At 35.9% G+C, this 17,735-nt stretch overlaps 1 long non-coding RNA gene across 1 annotated transcript in view; it reads right to left on the bottom strand.

Annotated features, from left to right (window-relative positions):
• LOC123384455 overlaps positions 1 to 16,413 on the bottom strand; it is a 28,075-nt gene extending 11,662 nt beyond the window's left edge. The window contains exon 1 of the long non-coding RNA XR_006595555.1: positions 16,305 to 16,413. This is a non-coding gene — a long non-coding RNA (uncharacterized LOC123384455). The remainder of the gene's footprint in view (positions 1 to 16,304) is intronic.
• Positions 16,414 to 17,735: the final 1,322 nt, after the last annotated feature.

Raw genomic sequence — 17,735 nt, 5'->3', positions numbered from 1 at the left:
ACAGTCTTGAAATTACTGCTGTGTAATCACAAAAAAAATTGTAAAGTTTCCTGTTTAAATTTATTTCAGCTCATAAACAGAAATATTTGCCAAAGATCTTGTGATAAAGGATTAAGCTTGGGGGAAAAAAAACACCAACACACAAAACCCTCAAATTTCAGAAATCTTTGAGAGGTTTCTCTATGTAGCTTCAATTCAACAATTCTTTATACCAATATCCTCTCACCACTTGCAGCCACATTTGGAACATTGGGGCGATTAAATTAAACAAACTCAATCCACTCAACCCTGTCCATTCCCATGATTTATATTGACATGTGCCTCTGGTCCGAGATTCAATCTCCTGCCTTCTTTAGTCTTGTTTTTCATAATTACTACCCTAGGCTCAAACTTCAAGATATTTCATTCTGTACTAAGAAGTATAGTACAAAAATATGTATGTTTTTATTATTAAATTATACATATATGTGTATATATGTATATATATATATACACACACATACACACACACACATATACACATGCATATTTGAATCCAAAAGAATTTGTGGCAAATCAAATTGTATTTTCTTTTTTAATATTATTGGGTTACAAATATTTCTAAGTATGATACTTAGAAACAGTTACTCTTATTAGTTCTTACTTGCTGTGTGACCAAGTTTAAATAATTTAACTTATCTTGACCTGAGTTTTATTTTCCAAATTCCAAGGATATACTCCTTGTTTTATAAAATGTATTCAATAAACCATACTATATAAGTCACAATATTGATCAGTCCTAACTGTAAGTAAATTCACCCATGCTATTTTCTCTCATAACACATACCTCTGGCAAACTTGCCCTTGTCCTAATGAGAAGAAACTCTACCATATCCTTAGTCATACTTTTTACCTTCTTCCTTAAACTGAAGCCTATTAAGTCCTTGTTGACATTATTTACTTCAAACTACTGCCTAAGATATCATTTTCCTCTCTGTTAAGGCCACATTTTGTTCTGTGCATCCAATTAACAGAATGAAGAGGAAAGTCTAGCACAGTTTTGTTCCTTCCTGAAGGACAGAATTGATCATTCTTAAACATATTTCTTTATAAGAAATCAATGAACTTCCTCCTTATTATTCCCTTTATTTATTAATTTTTTGCTATTATCATAAAAAAATGTAGTGCACCTAATTGTAGGCCATTTACATTAATCTTCAGGACCAGTGCATTCATTTCTCCAACTGCTCAGAATGTTAGCTGCTGGTGGCTTGTGGCTGAGTCCCTCTCCAGGAATAGGTTATGTTATAAGAAATCTGCCTCAAAAATTCTGCATGCAACAACTTTTTGTGGTGTGGGTACTGTGGCCTTGTCCCTTGACTTTATTCAGGAAGATTCTAAAGAATCATCCCACTCTAGTAGTTTTCATGGGATCAGTTGTGGCCACTTTTGCAACTACACTTCAATTCAGCTACTCCTACTGAGTCTTGCAATCTGCATGCCTGATAGATGCTGTTACTGAAATAACACCTCAATAAGCCTGCCCAACACACACACACACACACACACACACACACACACACACACACACACACGTATCAGAATACCTGAGTCTTTCTTCCATGGAATGAGATTCATGACAGTTGGTACCAGAAGTGATCCTAGGAAGTAGACTCAAAGATGGTATGTTGTATCTGCATCACTCCCTGGTTGGCTGTTAATGAGGATGTCATCACACAAATCAGTGGAGGACTGATTGCCCTTAGCGTAAGTTTGTACTGCAGTGTTAGCAAGTTCACTAGCAATGAACTAGAAGGGGATACTGGAAGATGGAAATGCACTGATAAATATAGCATTAGAGTTTATAGAGAGCTTTGAAGAAAATAGTAGGGATGCATACAAAAGAGTCATTGATACATTGAAAACACATACACACATGCACACACACACACACACAAAGGCTTGAGGTAGCTGATCACCAATTCAAGGCTAGGTGTGAACGCCAAAAGAGCTCCTTGAAGATTTTATAATGACTGTCTGCCTTGCAGCTAGGGAGCAAAAGCTCTGAGGAACAATTCCAGAAAATATTGAATTCTCAATCCTGGCATGTCTGTTATTCTAAAGTTAGGTCCTAAATTGGGGAGAAGAGGGGCCATGAGACTTTTAACAGGGATATTTGAGACAATGCACCTGAAAGTCACTGATTCATATATCTCTTCTGGGACTGTGGAAAAAGTTCATCCATATTGTAAAAGGCTAGAGCTTTCTCCACTTATTTAAAAATAATACAGAGGCCCCTGCCTTGCAAGAATATATGTACTTCCTCCCTCTTAAGATTGAAGAGGAAGGAGGTCACGTTTCCTTCTGGCCACCAGACTAATAATTAGGGTCAAGTTACAATCCTCTGACCAAAAAACTAGTGAACTTTCCAAGGGAGAAGGTCTTTATTTGCTGGAGGGTCTGCAGGACCCACCCAACACATAGCAGCAGCAACCAGTAGAATACATGTGGGACTGGATCTGAGGATTCTGGATAAAGGAAAATAATAGAATTTTAAATAAGAAAGATTATATCATTTCAGAGACATGCCATTTAACATCCTGAAAAGGACCCTGAGAAATACTAATAAATACACTTCTACATCAATTCTTGCACATTTGGAAAAGTCAATGACTCAGCTAAAATAAGATAACAATGCCAGAAAGACTGTTACAAACAATGGAGAGGGAATAAAAATTCTCACAGAATTGGACATGATAGAATTAATATGGTGACCAAAAATCTCCCTAGCCAACTGTTTTGAGATAGGGCCATGAATGCACTACATTTACCAAAGCAATAGGAAATGCTCTGACAAAAAGAAGCACTGGCATTTAAAAAAAAAAAAAAAAACTCAATGGTGATCATCTTGTAAGCAAGGGTTAGAGCAGGTGATGTGGTTATAGACCTAGTTTTCTAATAACAGTGGGAATGTTAGGATTTCAAAATAATATAAGCCACTTGGGGGTACTTAAAAATAGGAAGCAAGATAGGTGCAATTATTGTTCTGAACAGCAGGTCAGAGTAGAAGTCAGAAGGGCCTCACTTGCAGAGAGCTATGAAAATTGTAACAGAATACTGCATTCCTAGCAGCAAGGTAGATGGCCAGTCAACAAGGTTGTTGATCCATTTATACACTGTTAATAAATCAGTGATTAGTAATCAGGAGGCTGAATGCAGTTACTCCCATAATATCATGATCCCTTTCCCAGTTTCCAGACATGAACCAGCTTTCAGAATCCATTGACTGATGAGGAGGAAGGTCCTGTATAAACATGGTAGGTGTATGTTATAACAATTTTTTCCTTCTCCACGGTGTCATATAGACTTGTACTCATATGTCCATATGGTAGAGGAAAGGATTTACCAGATATTTCCCAGATATTTCAGACACAGAATCTGAGCTCACATTAATACTTATAAATATAAGGTATCATCATAGAAAATTTGCTAGAATAGAGGAATATGGAGTCCAAGTAACACATAGAATCTAGGCTGAGGTCCAACTCACACTGGGTTCACCAGGTTCAGTGGTTATTTTCAGTGTGGCCTGAAAAGAATGGACATATATAGAAGTTGGCCAAACCTTCACATGGTCTTTTTTGTTTGGTTGGTTGATTCGTTTTGTTTTGTTTTGTTTTGCCTGTGGGGCAAGAACTATTATTGTGGAAAAGACTAGGTGGAGGCCCTTAAAACTGTCCTTCATTCCTGAACAAGATTAAACAACAACAACAAAAAGTTACACCCCAAGCGCATAATAGGCCCAATTGCAGCTGTAATGCTACAGTATATAAACACAACTTTAGGTGTATGGTATATTGCTACTGATTTGGTAAATGTATTTTTTTTCCCATACTTAACCAAAGTGAGAACCACAAGCAATTCACTTTAAATGGGAAAGGCAAGAAATATATATTGTTGGTCTTGTTCTTACAATCCTACACTCTCTCAAAATGTATTTCAAATAAGTAGTATTATTCAGATGTATTGCAGAATGACATAGTGACACACAATATTGAAGACATTATGTTAACCAAACCAGGTGATCAAAAAGTGACAAATACATTGGAAGCTTTGATAAGAAACATGAGCTCCACACTGTGGTCTGCCACACCAGTGAAATTTTTAGGAGTCCAGTAGTCTAGGATCTCCTAGCACATCTACTGTATAGTAAAAGACAAATTATTTCATCTCACAATTCCCACCAGTAGAAGGAAGCACATCACCCATCAGGCTTTTCCAGGGTCTTTGGAGGCAGCATATTTCATTATTGAGAATATTGCCCCAACCCATTTACGGAAAGCCAAGGAAGATTGACAGTTTGGAGGGCGAGGGGCAAAGAAGGAAAGGGCCTAGAAGTAGGTAGGTTCATACTATCATGCCAGCAGCCCTGCCACTTGAGTGAACATTGTGGCAGTTTTGTGGTATTGTTTTAAAGGTCTCTGCGCTAAGTAGAGTTCATAGCAAGGCCCCAAACTACAATTACTACTTAAAATTCTAGGGTTCTGTAGCAAATATATTTTATCTACCTGGGCCCAAGTGAGACAGAGCATCTGGTCATCATGGAGTATCAAATGGTCAGCCAGAGCTATTCATTTTGAGTCCAATCATAAATATGATCAGGCTCAGAAGTAATCCATCATAAGATGGAAATGAGACACTTATTGAAACCCAAGTTTGCCTGTTTGCCATTTGAAAGCCAATACTCAAGAGACAGGTGTTGGTTGGGAAGGAAAGGTTGCTTAATTTAGGAGACCAGCAACCTGGGGAGACAGCAGACTGATGTCCAAAGATCATCTTTCAGGTTCTGGGTTAAGGAGCAGATTTTTTAAAGCAGAAATTCAGGGTAGGAGATTATACACACATTGATGAAAAGGAAGGTGACACATGATTATTCATGAGGAAAGAGGAAGCGTGTGCACTGAGCAAACATGCATGTTGCATACATCGCATGTTCACTTTGAGGTAGAGACTTGGCATGAGAGCAAGGGAAAATTCAGCCCCTGACATCAGTAGGTTCTCTTAGGACAAAGAGAAGGAACTATGGGGATGCTGTGAGAGCTGGTATAAACTGGATCCAATCTTGGGCTCCTTATCTTGGGTAAAGAATGCAGGGCCTTGTTTGTTCTTAGGCTGGAACCTATCAGTTGACCTTGAGCTCAGGCTTCTGCAGAGACAGCTAATGGCTTAGTTAGTGAGGTTTGAAAAGACACAATAGCTGATTAGTGGGAAACAGTTCTCTGTAAATCAATCTTTAAACTTTCTGCTAGTTTCAATCTCATTAACTCTATGGGGCATGGTTTCAATTCCCCCCTAAGTTATGATCATTCCTCAATCTTGAAAAGTTGGGATGATGACCATTCTGGTTACTTCCTTATCTTCTACAGTGATGTAGGTTTCAGATAAAAAGCAGTTTTTGCAAATCATAGTTACAAGCAAAATTCCTTCAATGAAAGAACATGCCTACATGCAAGGCTGAGGTGTCTAACCTATAGGTCACAGAAGCAAGGGAAATAGAAACAATATGGAATCAGACATGCTAAGTTTCTTCCCTATTACGACACCAAATATGAGGCATGGGCAGAATCAGAAGTGAGCTGCAAAGAAAATAGCCCAAACCCCCATGTCATCCACTGCTGTTGCTCTAGTGCCTCCCCATCAGCTCACATCTTGCAGTCACAAACTAACCGAGAAGGGAAAATACCATGTGTAATTGAGGGATATATCAACATGATAAGTGTATTTAAGTCTAACTTGCACTGCTGCTATACTCTGGTTCCACTCAGTGGTGGCCCTTAAAGACAGTGGTGAGGGGTAAGCCCTCCCTATTGGGCTGTACTTGAGGTGTTATATTTGGTCATCTAATTGGGATGGAAATACAAGGAGACATATAGGCAGTGGCTAAGGATTTGGCAGGCTTGTCTGAGGCTTAGAAAAAGAGAGATTGGAATATTTGATGACAAGGAGATCTACTACAGTGACTCTCTCAGAAAGAGCCTCAATCCAGGAAGCAATACAGAAAATCTGAAATCTGAAATATCTGACTAAATATCTGACTAAATAACTATTAGTCAACAATTCCCATTTGGGAATTTCCTGAATTTTTTTATGATATAAAAAATGATTAAAATGTATAAATATCTGAGAGGAAGTTAACATCGATCTTCCAGGAAATCCTAGGAAACTTTTATAATGAAGAGGATCTTAGTTGAAGAAGCCAGAAGAGCTATGACAATAAAACTATATATCTAGGACTGAATAGTTTTAAGACCCTAAGGAAAGGTATAAAGAAAAGGAAATAAATTAATGGGAAAGGAAGAGGAAGGCAGGGTTCTAATAAATCAAGTATAAGCCTGGATTAAATATTGAATTGACAGTAGATTATTTTTGTCATAGATACGTTCTTGTCAGAAAGATGAGAAGTGAAAGTCCTTGATAGTTGATGTTTTAAGCAAGGGCAATTACCTTGGACTTTATGTCTCTTATTCATGGCTACTTTGAGAAATAATTTAAATAATTGTTAGGAAAACAGAAGCCCAAGGGCAAAGGGTCTTAAACCTAAGTATGGTAGAAAACAGACTAAGTAGCGTAGAGTTGAGTAATTTTCAAACCTGTGTTTGGAATGCATGAAAGATATTTGGCAACAACATATAGAAATTGTGAAATATCACTTTTGCTTATGTGAGGATAGTTGGTACTTAGATAATTAGTTAAGATTTCTAAAATTTTGCATTTAATGGAAAGCTGTACCCTGTTATATATATTATGGTCTGCATTGTGTACCTCCCAAATTTATATATGAAGCCCCAGTCCCCAGCATTCAGAATTTGACTATATTTGCAGATGCGTTTTTTAAACAGATAATTAAGATTAAGTGAAATTATATAGGTGGGGCCTAATCCAATCTTACTGGCATCCTTATAAGAAGAGGAATAGAGGGCTCAGAAGAAAATAAACATGAAAATACCTTGGTCTTGGATTTCTAGCCTACAGACCTATGAGAAAATAAATTTCTGATGTTTAAGGCATCCAGTGTGTGGTATCATGTTATGGCAGTCCTAGAAAATTCATGCATTATACTCGTGATAAACTGTCTAGTCTAAAATGACTATATCACTAATATGTGTGAGATCCTTCTGACAGTGCTGAATTCAATAAGAAATTTGGGGTGGACTGACAGACATGTGCAACTCAATTTTTTTAGACTTCAATATTTGTGAGGAAAGGAAACAGGGAGTATTCTTCATTATATTAGATATGTAGATATGCAGTGATTAGATAATCAAGTGATTAGATAATCATTTGATTATATCTAAAGAGCTATGTTGAATAATACAGATAGGTTTACTTTGAGATGGGGACTAGAATGGCAGTTTTTCAAACTTGTAATGGAATTAAATAACATGATTGAGGGCCATTTCAAAGACTTATGAAAGGAGCTGAACTGTTGCTGTATCTGGGGGACACAAGAGAGCCAGTCACTATTATGAAGAGAACAGCCTTTCAGCGTGGAAGGCATCCTCTGAAGTGCTCTCATCTCTTCCACAGGAAGGCATCATTCCCCTGAACAATTGTAGACTTGGTGCCTTAGAACATTAAGTTAAGAATTTAAAATTTTAATAATAGGGGAATACCTAGAAGATGACATTCTAACAACAACAGGACTCTTATTTTTTCCTACCTCCTTTCCAACACCCCTCCTCCAAGAGAAAAAACAAACAAAAACAAAAAAACAAATTAAAAAAACTTAATCTCAGTTCTATGCCCTCTATTTGGCCATGTTCATTAATACTGGACTCATTCTTATACACTTGATTTTTATTATAGACTTTCTGCTTGGAGTTTAGCTATCTCTTCTCTCAAGCTCCTACCTGTTTTCTTTCTTTTTTTCTTGCACTGTTCTCACATGACTTGCTCTTTGTCTTACTATATTTAGCTAGACAGCTAATTATCTTTTTCTGTGGTGATGGAAGAAGATACAAAAAGAGTTCTCTTCTCGATTGGACTAGTGGTGTCTGGGTATGATCATTGGAATGTCTGTAGCCATCTTAAACACATGAGGGACATGAAAGAAGTCAGTTGATCTGCTGCTATGACAATATAAAAATAGAAGAAACTTGAAGTCTTGATAATACTAATTATGATATGATAAACCCCCTTATTGTTTACAATAAGTGAGTTAACATTTTCTCTTTCTTGCGACTAAATCATTGCCACTAACAGGAAATATATCATTGAATCGATTGTTCTTTTCCTCTACAATTTAGCTGAGTTGGAAATACAACATTTTCTGGGGAACTACCTCCTTTGCCATTGTTTCTCTTTGACAAATTATTCCAATTAGTAGCAATTTGTTTTCAAGAAATAGTTGAATGTATAGGGACAGCTATGCATGAATATGTTCATTTCAGAATTATTTACAATAATTTATAATTAGAATCAACTTCAATGTATGTCAATGAAGAAGACATTAAATAAAGTATGGTATATTCATACCAAAGACAATAAAAAATCATTAAAAATAAAGTTATGAAAAGCAATTGTTGTAGAAAAAGATCCATAGCTTATCATTGAGTGAAAAACTAAAAGCAGAATTCAGCAAATTTCTCAGCATGAACAAAATAACCTTATGTTTATAAAAAATGTCATGGAATATTTATTTCACATATATGCATGTGAATAATAATACAAGCAAAAACGAACACTAATATTTATTAAATATCGGTGAATAGTAATAATACAAGCAAAAACGAACACTAATATTTATTAAATATCTATTCAGACCCAGGAACCATGCTATGTGCTTCACATATACAATAATAATTAATCCACAACTCAAATAATGTAGTATTATTATCTTCACTTACAGATGCGTAAAGTGCAATTCAGTGAGTAAAAATTTTGCTGCCTAGTCATTGAGTAAAAAGGTCAAGGTTCATATCCAGGTCAATATAGCAGCTTCTTATATTATATTTTGACTTTTAGATCATAACATAACACATTATAGAGTACCATTTATGTCATGTCATCATATCATATATATCAATCATATATAATATAATAATATAATATAATATAATATAATATATTTATATATAACATATTATAATATAAATGTATATTTTATATTATATATTATATTATATATCTGGAATAATTTATATTATATAATTTATATTTTATATTATATTATATTATATTATATTATATTATATTATATTATATATATATATATCTGGAATAATTACTTCAAAAGATATTAATAACCTTTGGGTGGTGGAGTAATTTTTCTTAATCACATTTCTCTGTGATCATTACATTTTCTTTTTTTGTTTGTTTGTTTCAATATATGAAGTTTATTGTCAAATTGGTTTCCATACAACACCCAGTGCTCATCCCAAAAGGTGCTCTCCTCAATACCCATCACCCACCCTCTCCTCCCTCCCATCCCCCATCAACCCTCAGTTTGTTCTCAGTTTTTAAGAGTCTCTTATGCTTTGGCTCTCTTCCACTCTAACCTCTTTTTTTTTTTCCCTTCCCCTCCCCCATGGGTTTCTGTTAAGTTTCTCAGAATCTACATAAGAGTGAAACCATATGGTATCTATCTTTCTCTGTATGGCTTATTTCACTTAGCATCACACTCTCCAGTTCCATCCATGTTGCTACAAAGGGCCATATTTCATTCTTTCTCATTGCCACGTAGTACTTCATTGTGTAGACAAACCACAATTTCTTTATTAGTATCATTACATTTTCTATATCAAATATGTATTATTTTAAATAAAAAAGGAAAGGAAATAAATATATAATGTAAACATGAGTAAATTATAATAAACATCCATCATAAAATGCCTTTCCTGTGTCTTTTTGCAAAGATGCCAGGAGAAGTGTTTCTAGCTCCAGATCTACTTGGCTCTGTAACCTTAGGAAGTCATTGAACTTCTTAATTTCCTCATATGCAAAGTAGATATATTAGCTCTCCTTCAAACAGTTGTCATAAAGATTTAATGAGGTAGTGGACATCAAAGAGCTTGGGAAGTTTAAAGCATGCTACAACTATTGTGGGGTATTATTAGTCTTTATTTTCTTCATATTGAAGCATTTTACATGTGTATTGTGGTTTTAAAAAGTTCATTGTCTTAAAAAAATAAAATTTAAAAAAACAAGTTCAGTATCTTGAACATCAAATTGTGTCTTTGTTTCCTAATTTAGATAATGGAATGATATCATTGACTTTATAAGGTACTGTGGGAGTATGAAGATATACCACACAAAAAGCATCTTGCATTGTAAATTCTGACACAAAGTAGGGTCCATATAGGGATATGTGCGCGCGCGCGCGCGCGCACACACACACACACACACACACACTCGCGGGCAAGCGCGCTTTAAATTAAAAAGTCCCAGTGGAAAGTAAGTTCCCCTTTGGAATTCTCTTCTAATGTAAATTCACATTTTTGCTCAAAGGAACAGTAACAGAAACAATAAATGTACAATCTGGTTCCCTAAGGAAAAGCAAATCCACATTTAAGAGCTTTCATCAGGGGCTCTAATACAGTATCTAGTTTGTCAGAGGGAATATATTTATTAGCATAATAAAAGAGTACCAGGAAATTGCATAATGGTAACTAATTGTCTGCCCTGCCTTCCTTCTTGGAAATAAAAGTGTCACTAAAGTTCATGAACACACATGAGACCTTTTCATCCTGTTGTTTCTAAGTTTGCTTTTTTTCACTATTCTTCTATTGTGAATCTGAAAGGGAATTGTCTTCTGAGAAGGAAGAAACTCAACGGTTCAAAGGGCTAATTTTTTACTGTTCCCTGGATTTTGAAGTAGCCATGTAATCTACTGAGTATTCTTTTCCATCCCTTGATTACATTTTTATATTTTTATTTTAATTCCAGTGAACATACAGTGTAATATAAGTTTCAGATGTACTATATAGTGATTCAACACTTCCATACATCACTCCATGCTCAATCAACAAATGCACTCCTTAATTCCCATCACTTATTAAACCCAATCCCCTCCCTCACCCCTCTGATAATCATCAATTAGTTGTCTATAATTAAGAGTCTGGGGTGTTTTTTGTTTGTTTGTTTGTTTGTTTGTTTTGGTTTGGTTTGTCTTGTCTTCTTTTCCCTTTGCTCATCTGTTTTGCTTCTTAAATTTAACATGAGTAAAATCAGATAGAATTTGTCTTTCTGTGACTTATTTTGCTTAGCCTAATACTAACTCCATCCACATCATTGCAAATAGCAAGACTTCATTCTTTTTTTATGGCTGAACAATATTCCATTTTATATACATAGCACTTTTTTTTTGCCATTGGATACCAATTGCCTATTGTAAAAAATAAACATAGGGATGCATAAACCCCTTTGAATTAGTATTCTTGCATTCTTTGAGTAGATACCCAGTACTGCAATTGCTGGATTGTAAGGTAGTTCTATTTTTAAGGTTTTGAGGAACTTCCATACTTTTTTCCATAGTGAATGCACCACTTTACATTCCCTCCAACAGTGCAGGTGGGTTCCTTTTTCTCTACATCTTTCCCAATATCTGTTGTTTCTTGTATTGTTGATTTTAGCCATTCTGACAGGTGCAAGGTGATATCTGATTGTAGTTTTGATTTGCATTTCCTGGATGGTAACTGATGAACATCTTTTCACATGTCTGTTGCCCACCTGGATGTTTCTTTTGGAGAAATGTCTGTTCATGTCTTCTGCCCGTTTTTTAATTGGATTATTTATTTTTGAGGTTTGGGGTTTTATAAGTTCTTTATGTACTTTGGATACTAATCCTTTATTAGAGGATATGTATTTCATTTGCAAATATCTCCCTCTCATTCTGTAGGTTGCCTCTTAGTTCTATTGATTGTTTCCTTCACTGTGCAGAAGCTTTTTGTTTTGATGCAGTCCCAATAGTTAATTTTTGCTTTTGTTTCTTTTGACTCAGGAGACATATCTAGAAAAAAGTTGCTACAGCTGATGTCAAAGAGGCTACTGCCTGTGTTCTCTTCTAGGATTTTTATGGTCTCATTTAGGTCTTTAGTCCATTTTTAATTTGTTTTTGTGTATAGTGTAAAAAAGTGGCCCAGTTTCTTTATTTTGAATGTTGCTGTCCTGTTTTCCCAACACCATTTGTTGAAGAGACTGCCCTTTTCTCAATGGATATTCTTTACTGCTTTGTTGAAGGTTAATTGACCATATAGTTGTGGGTTTATTTTCTGGGTTTTCTATTCTGTTCCATGGATCCATGTGTCTATTTTTGTGCCAGTACAATACTGTTTTGGTCACTACTTTTTAATATAACTTGAAGTCTGGGATTGTGATGCCTTCAGTTTTTTGTTTTGTTTTGTTTTCCCAACACTGCTTTGTCTATTTGAGGTCTTTTGTGGTACTATAGAAATTTTAGAATTGTTTGCTCTAGTCTTGTGAAAAAATATTATTGGTATTTTGATAAGGATTGCATTAAATGTGTAGATTGCTTGCATAATATAGATATTTTAACAATATTTGTTCTTCCAATTCATGAGCATGGAATGTCTTTACATTTGTTTCTGTTATCGTCAAATTCTTTCATCAGCGTTTTGTAGTTTTCAGAGTACACATCTTCCCCCTCTTTGGCTAGCTTTATTCCTAGGTATCTTATTTTTGGTGCAATTGTAAACGGGTTTTTCTTAATTTCTCTTTCTGCTGCTTAATATTGGTGCATAGATCTGCCCCTTTCTTGACCTACACTCTGTTTTGCTCTCTCAAAATTAGATGTTACTTTTGTTTTTAAAGAATGAAGTTTCAAGTTCAAAATTCCAAGTTTTCCTTCCTTTCTTATATTTTGGAATAGGTTTAAAAGGATATATTTTAACTCTTATTTATTATTTGATAGAATTCACCTGTGAAGCTATCTTCTGTTCCCGAACTTTTGTTCGATGGGAACTGTTTGATTACTGATGCAATTTATTTGCTGGTTATTGGTCTGTTCAAATTTTCTATTTTTTCCTATTTCAGTTTTGGTAGTTCATATGTTTCTAGGAATCTATCCATTTTTTCTAGGTTGTCCAATTTGTTGGCATATAGTTTTTCATAATATTATTTGATAATTGTTTATATCTCTGTGGTGTTGGTTGTTATTTCTCCTCTCTGATTTGTGATTTTATGTGAGTGCTTTCTTTTTCTTGATAAGTCTTGCTAGAATTTAATCAGCTTAATTAATTTTTTCAAAGAATTACCTCCTGGTTTCACTGATCTGTCCTATTTTTGGGGGGATTCTATATAATTTATTTCTGCTCTACTCTTTTTTTTTTAATTTTTTTTTCAACGTTTATTTATTTTTGGGACAGAGAGAGACAGAGCATGAACGGGGGAGGGGCAGAGAGAGAGGGAGACACAGAATCGGAGACAGGCTCCAGGCTCTGAGCCATCAGCCCAGAGCCCGGCGCGGGGCTCGAACTCCCGGACCGTGAGATCGTGACCTGGCTGAAGTCGGACGCTTAACCGACTGCGCCACCCAGGCGCCCCATCTTTTTTTTAATTTACATCCAAGTTAATTAGCATATAGTGCAACAATGATTTCAGGGGTAGATTCCTTGATGCCCCTTACCCATGTAGCCTATCCCCCCTCCCACAACCCCTCCAGTAACCCTCAGTTTGTTCTCCATATTTAAGAGTTTCTTATGTTTTGTCCCCCTCCCTATTTTTATATTATTTTTGCTTCCCTTCCCTTGTGTTCATCTGTTCTGTGTCTTAAAGTCCTCATGTATGAGTGAAGTCATATGATTTTTGTCTTTCTCTGAGTAATTTCTCTTAGCATAATACCCTCTAGTTATATCCACGTAGTTGCAAATGGCAAGATTTCATTCTTTTTGATTGCCGAGTAATACTCCATTGTATATATGTACCACATCTTCTTTATGCATTCATCCATCTGTGGGCATTTGGGCTCTTTCCATACTTTGTTGTTGATAGTGCTGCTATAAACATGGGGGTACATGTGTCCCTTCAAAACAGCACACCTGTATCCCTTGGATAAATACCTAGTAGTGCAATTGCTGGGTCATAGGGTAGTTCTATTTTTAATTTTTTGAGGAAACTCCATACTGTTTTCCAGAGTGGCTGCACCAGCTTGCATTCCCACCAACAATGCAAGAGATCCTCTTTGTCTACATCCTTGCCAACATCTGTTGTTGCCTGAGTTGTTAATGTGAGCCATTCTGACAGGTGTGAGGTGGTATCTCATTGTGGTTTCGATTTGTATTTCCCTGATGATGAGTGATGTGGAGCATTTTTTCATGTGTCGGTTGGCCATCTGGATGTTTTCTTTGGAGAAGTGTCTATTCATATCTTTTGCCCATTTCTTCACTGGATTATTTGTTTTTGGGTGTTAAATTTGATAAGTTCTTTACAGATTTTGGATACTAACCCTTTATCTGATACGTCATTTGCAAATATCTTCTCCATTCCATCAGTTGCCTTTTAGTTTTGCTGAATATTTCTGCTCTAATCTTTACTATTTCCTTCCTTCTGTAGGTTTTAGGTTTTGTTTTTTGTTCTTTTTTCTAGCTTTTTTGGTGTATGTTTACGTTGTTTATTTGAGATTTTTCCTTCCTTTGTGATAGGTCTATACTGCTATGAACTTATCTCTTAGAACTACTTTCGTTGCATCGCAAAGGTTTTGGACTTTTGTGTTTTCATTTTCATTTGTTTCCATGTGCTTTTTTATTTTATTATTATTTTTTTAATTTCCTGGCTCACCCATTCATTGTTTAGTAACATGTTATTTACCTCCATGTATTTGTGGTCTTTCCAAATTATTTATTGTGACTGACTTCTAGTTTCATACTGTTGTAGTCTGAAAGATGCATGGAATGACTTTGATCTTCTTGAATTTGTTGAGATTTGCTTTGTGGGCTAATGTGCAATCTGTTCTGCAGAATGTTCCATGTGCACTTGAAAATAATGTGTATTCTGCTGTTTAGGATGGAATGTTCTGAATATATCTGTTAAATTTGTCTGGTCCAGTGTGTTATTCAAAGCCATTGTTTCCTTGTTGATGTTCTATTTAGATGATATGTCAATTCATGTGAGTGGGGTGTTATAGTCCCCTGGTATTATTGTGTTATTATTGATTAGGTTTTTTAAGTGTTTGTTATTAACTGTTTAATGTATTTGAGTGTTTCTGTGTTGGGTGCATAAATATTTACAATTGTTATATCTTCTTGTTGAATTGTCCCCTTTATGATTATATAGTATCCTTCTTTGTCTCTTGTTACAGTATTTGCTTTAAAGTTGATTTTGTCTAATGTAAGTATTGCTACCCCAGCTTTTTAAATTTTTTGTTGATGTTTATTTATTTTTAAGAGAGAGATAGAGAGACAGGGAGAGACAGAGCACGAGTGGGGAAGAGGCAGAGAGAGAGGGAGACACAGAATATTGAGCAGATTCTAGCCTCTGAGCTGTTAGCACAGAGCCTGACGCAGAGCTCGAACCCATGAACTGTGAGATCATGACCTGAACTGAATGAGCCACCCAGGCATCCCACTACCCCAGCTTTCTTTTGACATCCATTTGCATGATAGATATTTTTCCATACCCTCACTTTGAATCTGAAGGTGTTTTTAGGTGTAAAATGAGTCTTTTGTAGGCAGCATATAGATGGGCCTTTGTTTATTTGTTTGTTTGCTTTATCTATTCTGTCAACCTATGCTTTTTGATTGGAGCATTTGGTTCATTTACATTCAAAGTAATTATTGATAGATATGTGTTTATTACCATTTTATTTCTTCTTTTGTGGTTGTTTCTGAAGATTTTCTCTGATCCTTTCTTGTCTTTCTCTCGTGTTTTTTTTTTTTTTTTATTTTCTTTAGTGATATATTTGGATTTCTTTCTCTTTATTCTTTGCATGTTTACTACTGGTTTTTGATATATGGTTACCATTATGTTTGTATATAACTTCTTCTGCACATAGTAGTCTATATTAAGTTGATTATTGTTTAAGTTTGAACCCATTCTTTCTCCTCTCCTCCCCTTGTTTTAGGTATATGTTATTATGTTTTATAACCTTTTTGTGTGTGTGAGTTTCTTGACTGATTTTTTAAAAGAAATATTCATTTTTATTTTCTTGAGTGATTTTTTTAAATAAATATTCATTTTTATTGCTTTTGTGTTTCCTAACTTCACACTGTTGTTATGCCCAGAATTCACGATGCCCAAAGATCACCAGGGAGCCGAGTCTGATGCAAAAGCAAAGAGCCCTTATTCAAGGTAGCTGGAGCTCAATCCCCTACCTGCACAGACATAGCGGTGAGATGCCGGAGAGAGCCAGCGAGTTTCAAAAGCACAAAGATTTTATAGGGGTCTAGGGGCAGTTGGTGAGGTAATGGCTGTGGCCTTAGCAGATTAGCTGGGGAAGGGTCGTGGCCCCAGCCAATTGGCTGGAAAAGGGTCGTGGCCTCAGCCGATTGGCTGGGGAAGGGTCGGAGTCCCGTTACACAGGTCGCCAGGTATGTTTTGATGAGGAAGTTTGAAAGGGTGAGCGGGAGGTTACTCAAGGGGAGGAGGCGTGGTCTGAGGTTTCTGCGATTTTCCTGGAAAGGGGCCATGTCCGGGACATAGTCATTCAAGGTGGAGGACACCGAACAAGATGGAGTCGGCCGGCGTAGGTCCGCTCTTTCACTGACAATTTTGGTCTTTTCTTTCCACTCGGTGTCCCGTTTAATACTTCTTGCAGGGATGATTTAGTGGTCACAAACTTCTTTAGTTCTTGTTTGTTTGGGAAACTCTATCTCTCCTTCTATTCTGAATGACAACTTGGCTGGATAGAGTACTCGTGGCTGCAGATTTTTCCCATTCAGCACTTTGAATAGATCGTACCATTTCTGGTTTGGAAAATTTCTGTTAAAAAATCTTCTGCTAGCATTATGGGTTTCCCTGTTAAGTTACTGACTTCATTTGTCTTCCCGCTTTTAAGATTTTTTCTTTATCACTATATTTTACAAATGCAGTTACAATATGTCTTGGTGTAGTTAGGCTTTTGTTGATGTTGATGGGAGTTCTCTGTGCTTCCTAGATCTGTATATCTGTTTCCTTCCCCAGATTAGGGAGATTTTTAGCTGTTATTTCTTCAAATAAATTTTCTACCCCCTTTTCTCTCTTCTTTTTCTGGAACTCCTATAATGCAAATATTATTATGTTTGATGGAGTCGCTGAGTTCTCTAAGTCTATTCTCATTTTGCATAATTCTCTGTCTCTTTTGTTCACGTTGATTCCTTTCCATTACCCTGTCTTCTGGGTCACTAACTCATTCCTCTGTTTCTTCCGTCTTGCTGTTTGTTCCACCAAGTATATTTTTATTCTGTTTATTGAGCCCTTTATCTGTGCTATTATTCCTTATCTCTGTTAAGGGTCTTACTCATTTATTCCATTCTTTTTTCAAGCCCAGTGAGTATCCTTTGATCATTGCTTCAAATTCTCTATTACTCATGTTACTTATATCTGTTTCACTTAGATTTCTGGCTGTGGCTTTCCCTATTCTTTCATTTGGGACCAATTTCTTTGTATCCTCATTTTGTCTGCTCATCTCTGTCTGTTTCTCTTTAATAAGAAAGTCATTTATGTCTTCTGCTCCTGAAAGTAGTGACTTTAGGAAGAAGAGGTACTGGAGTGCTTAGTGCAGTGTCCCCTGTTCACCAGAACCTGGCACTTCAGGAGCGCATCAT

The sequence above is a fragment of the Felis catus genome, chromosome A3 (genome assembly GCF_018350175.1).
Source record: "Felis catus isolate Fca126 chromosome A3, F.catus_Fca126_mat1.0, whole genome shotgun sequence".
NCBI classification, from domain to species: Eukaryota; Metazoa; Chordata; class Mammalia; order Carnivora; family Felidae; genus Felis; species Felis catus.
This window is presented reverse-complemented; position numbering and strand designations above follow the sequence as displayed.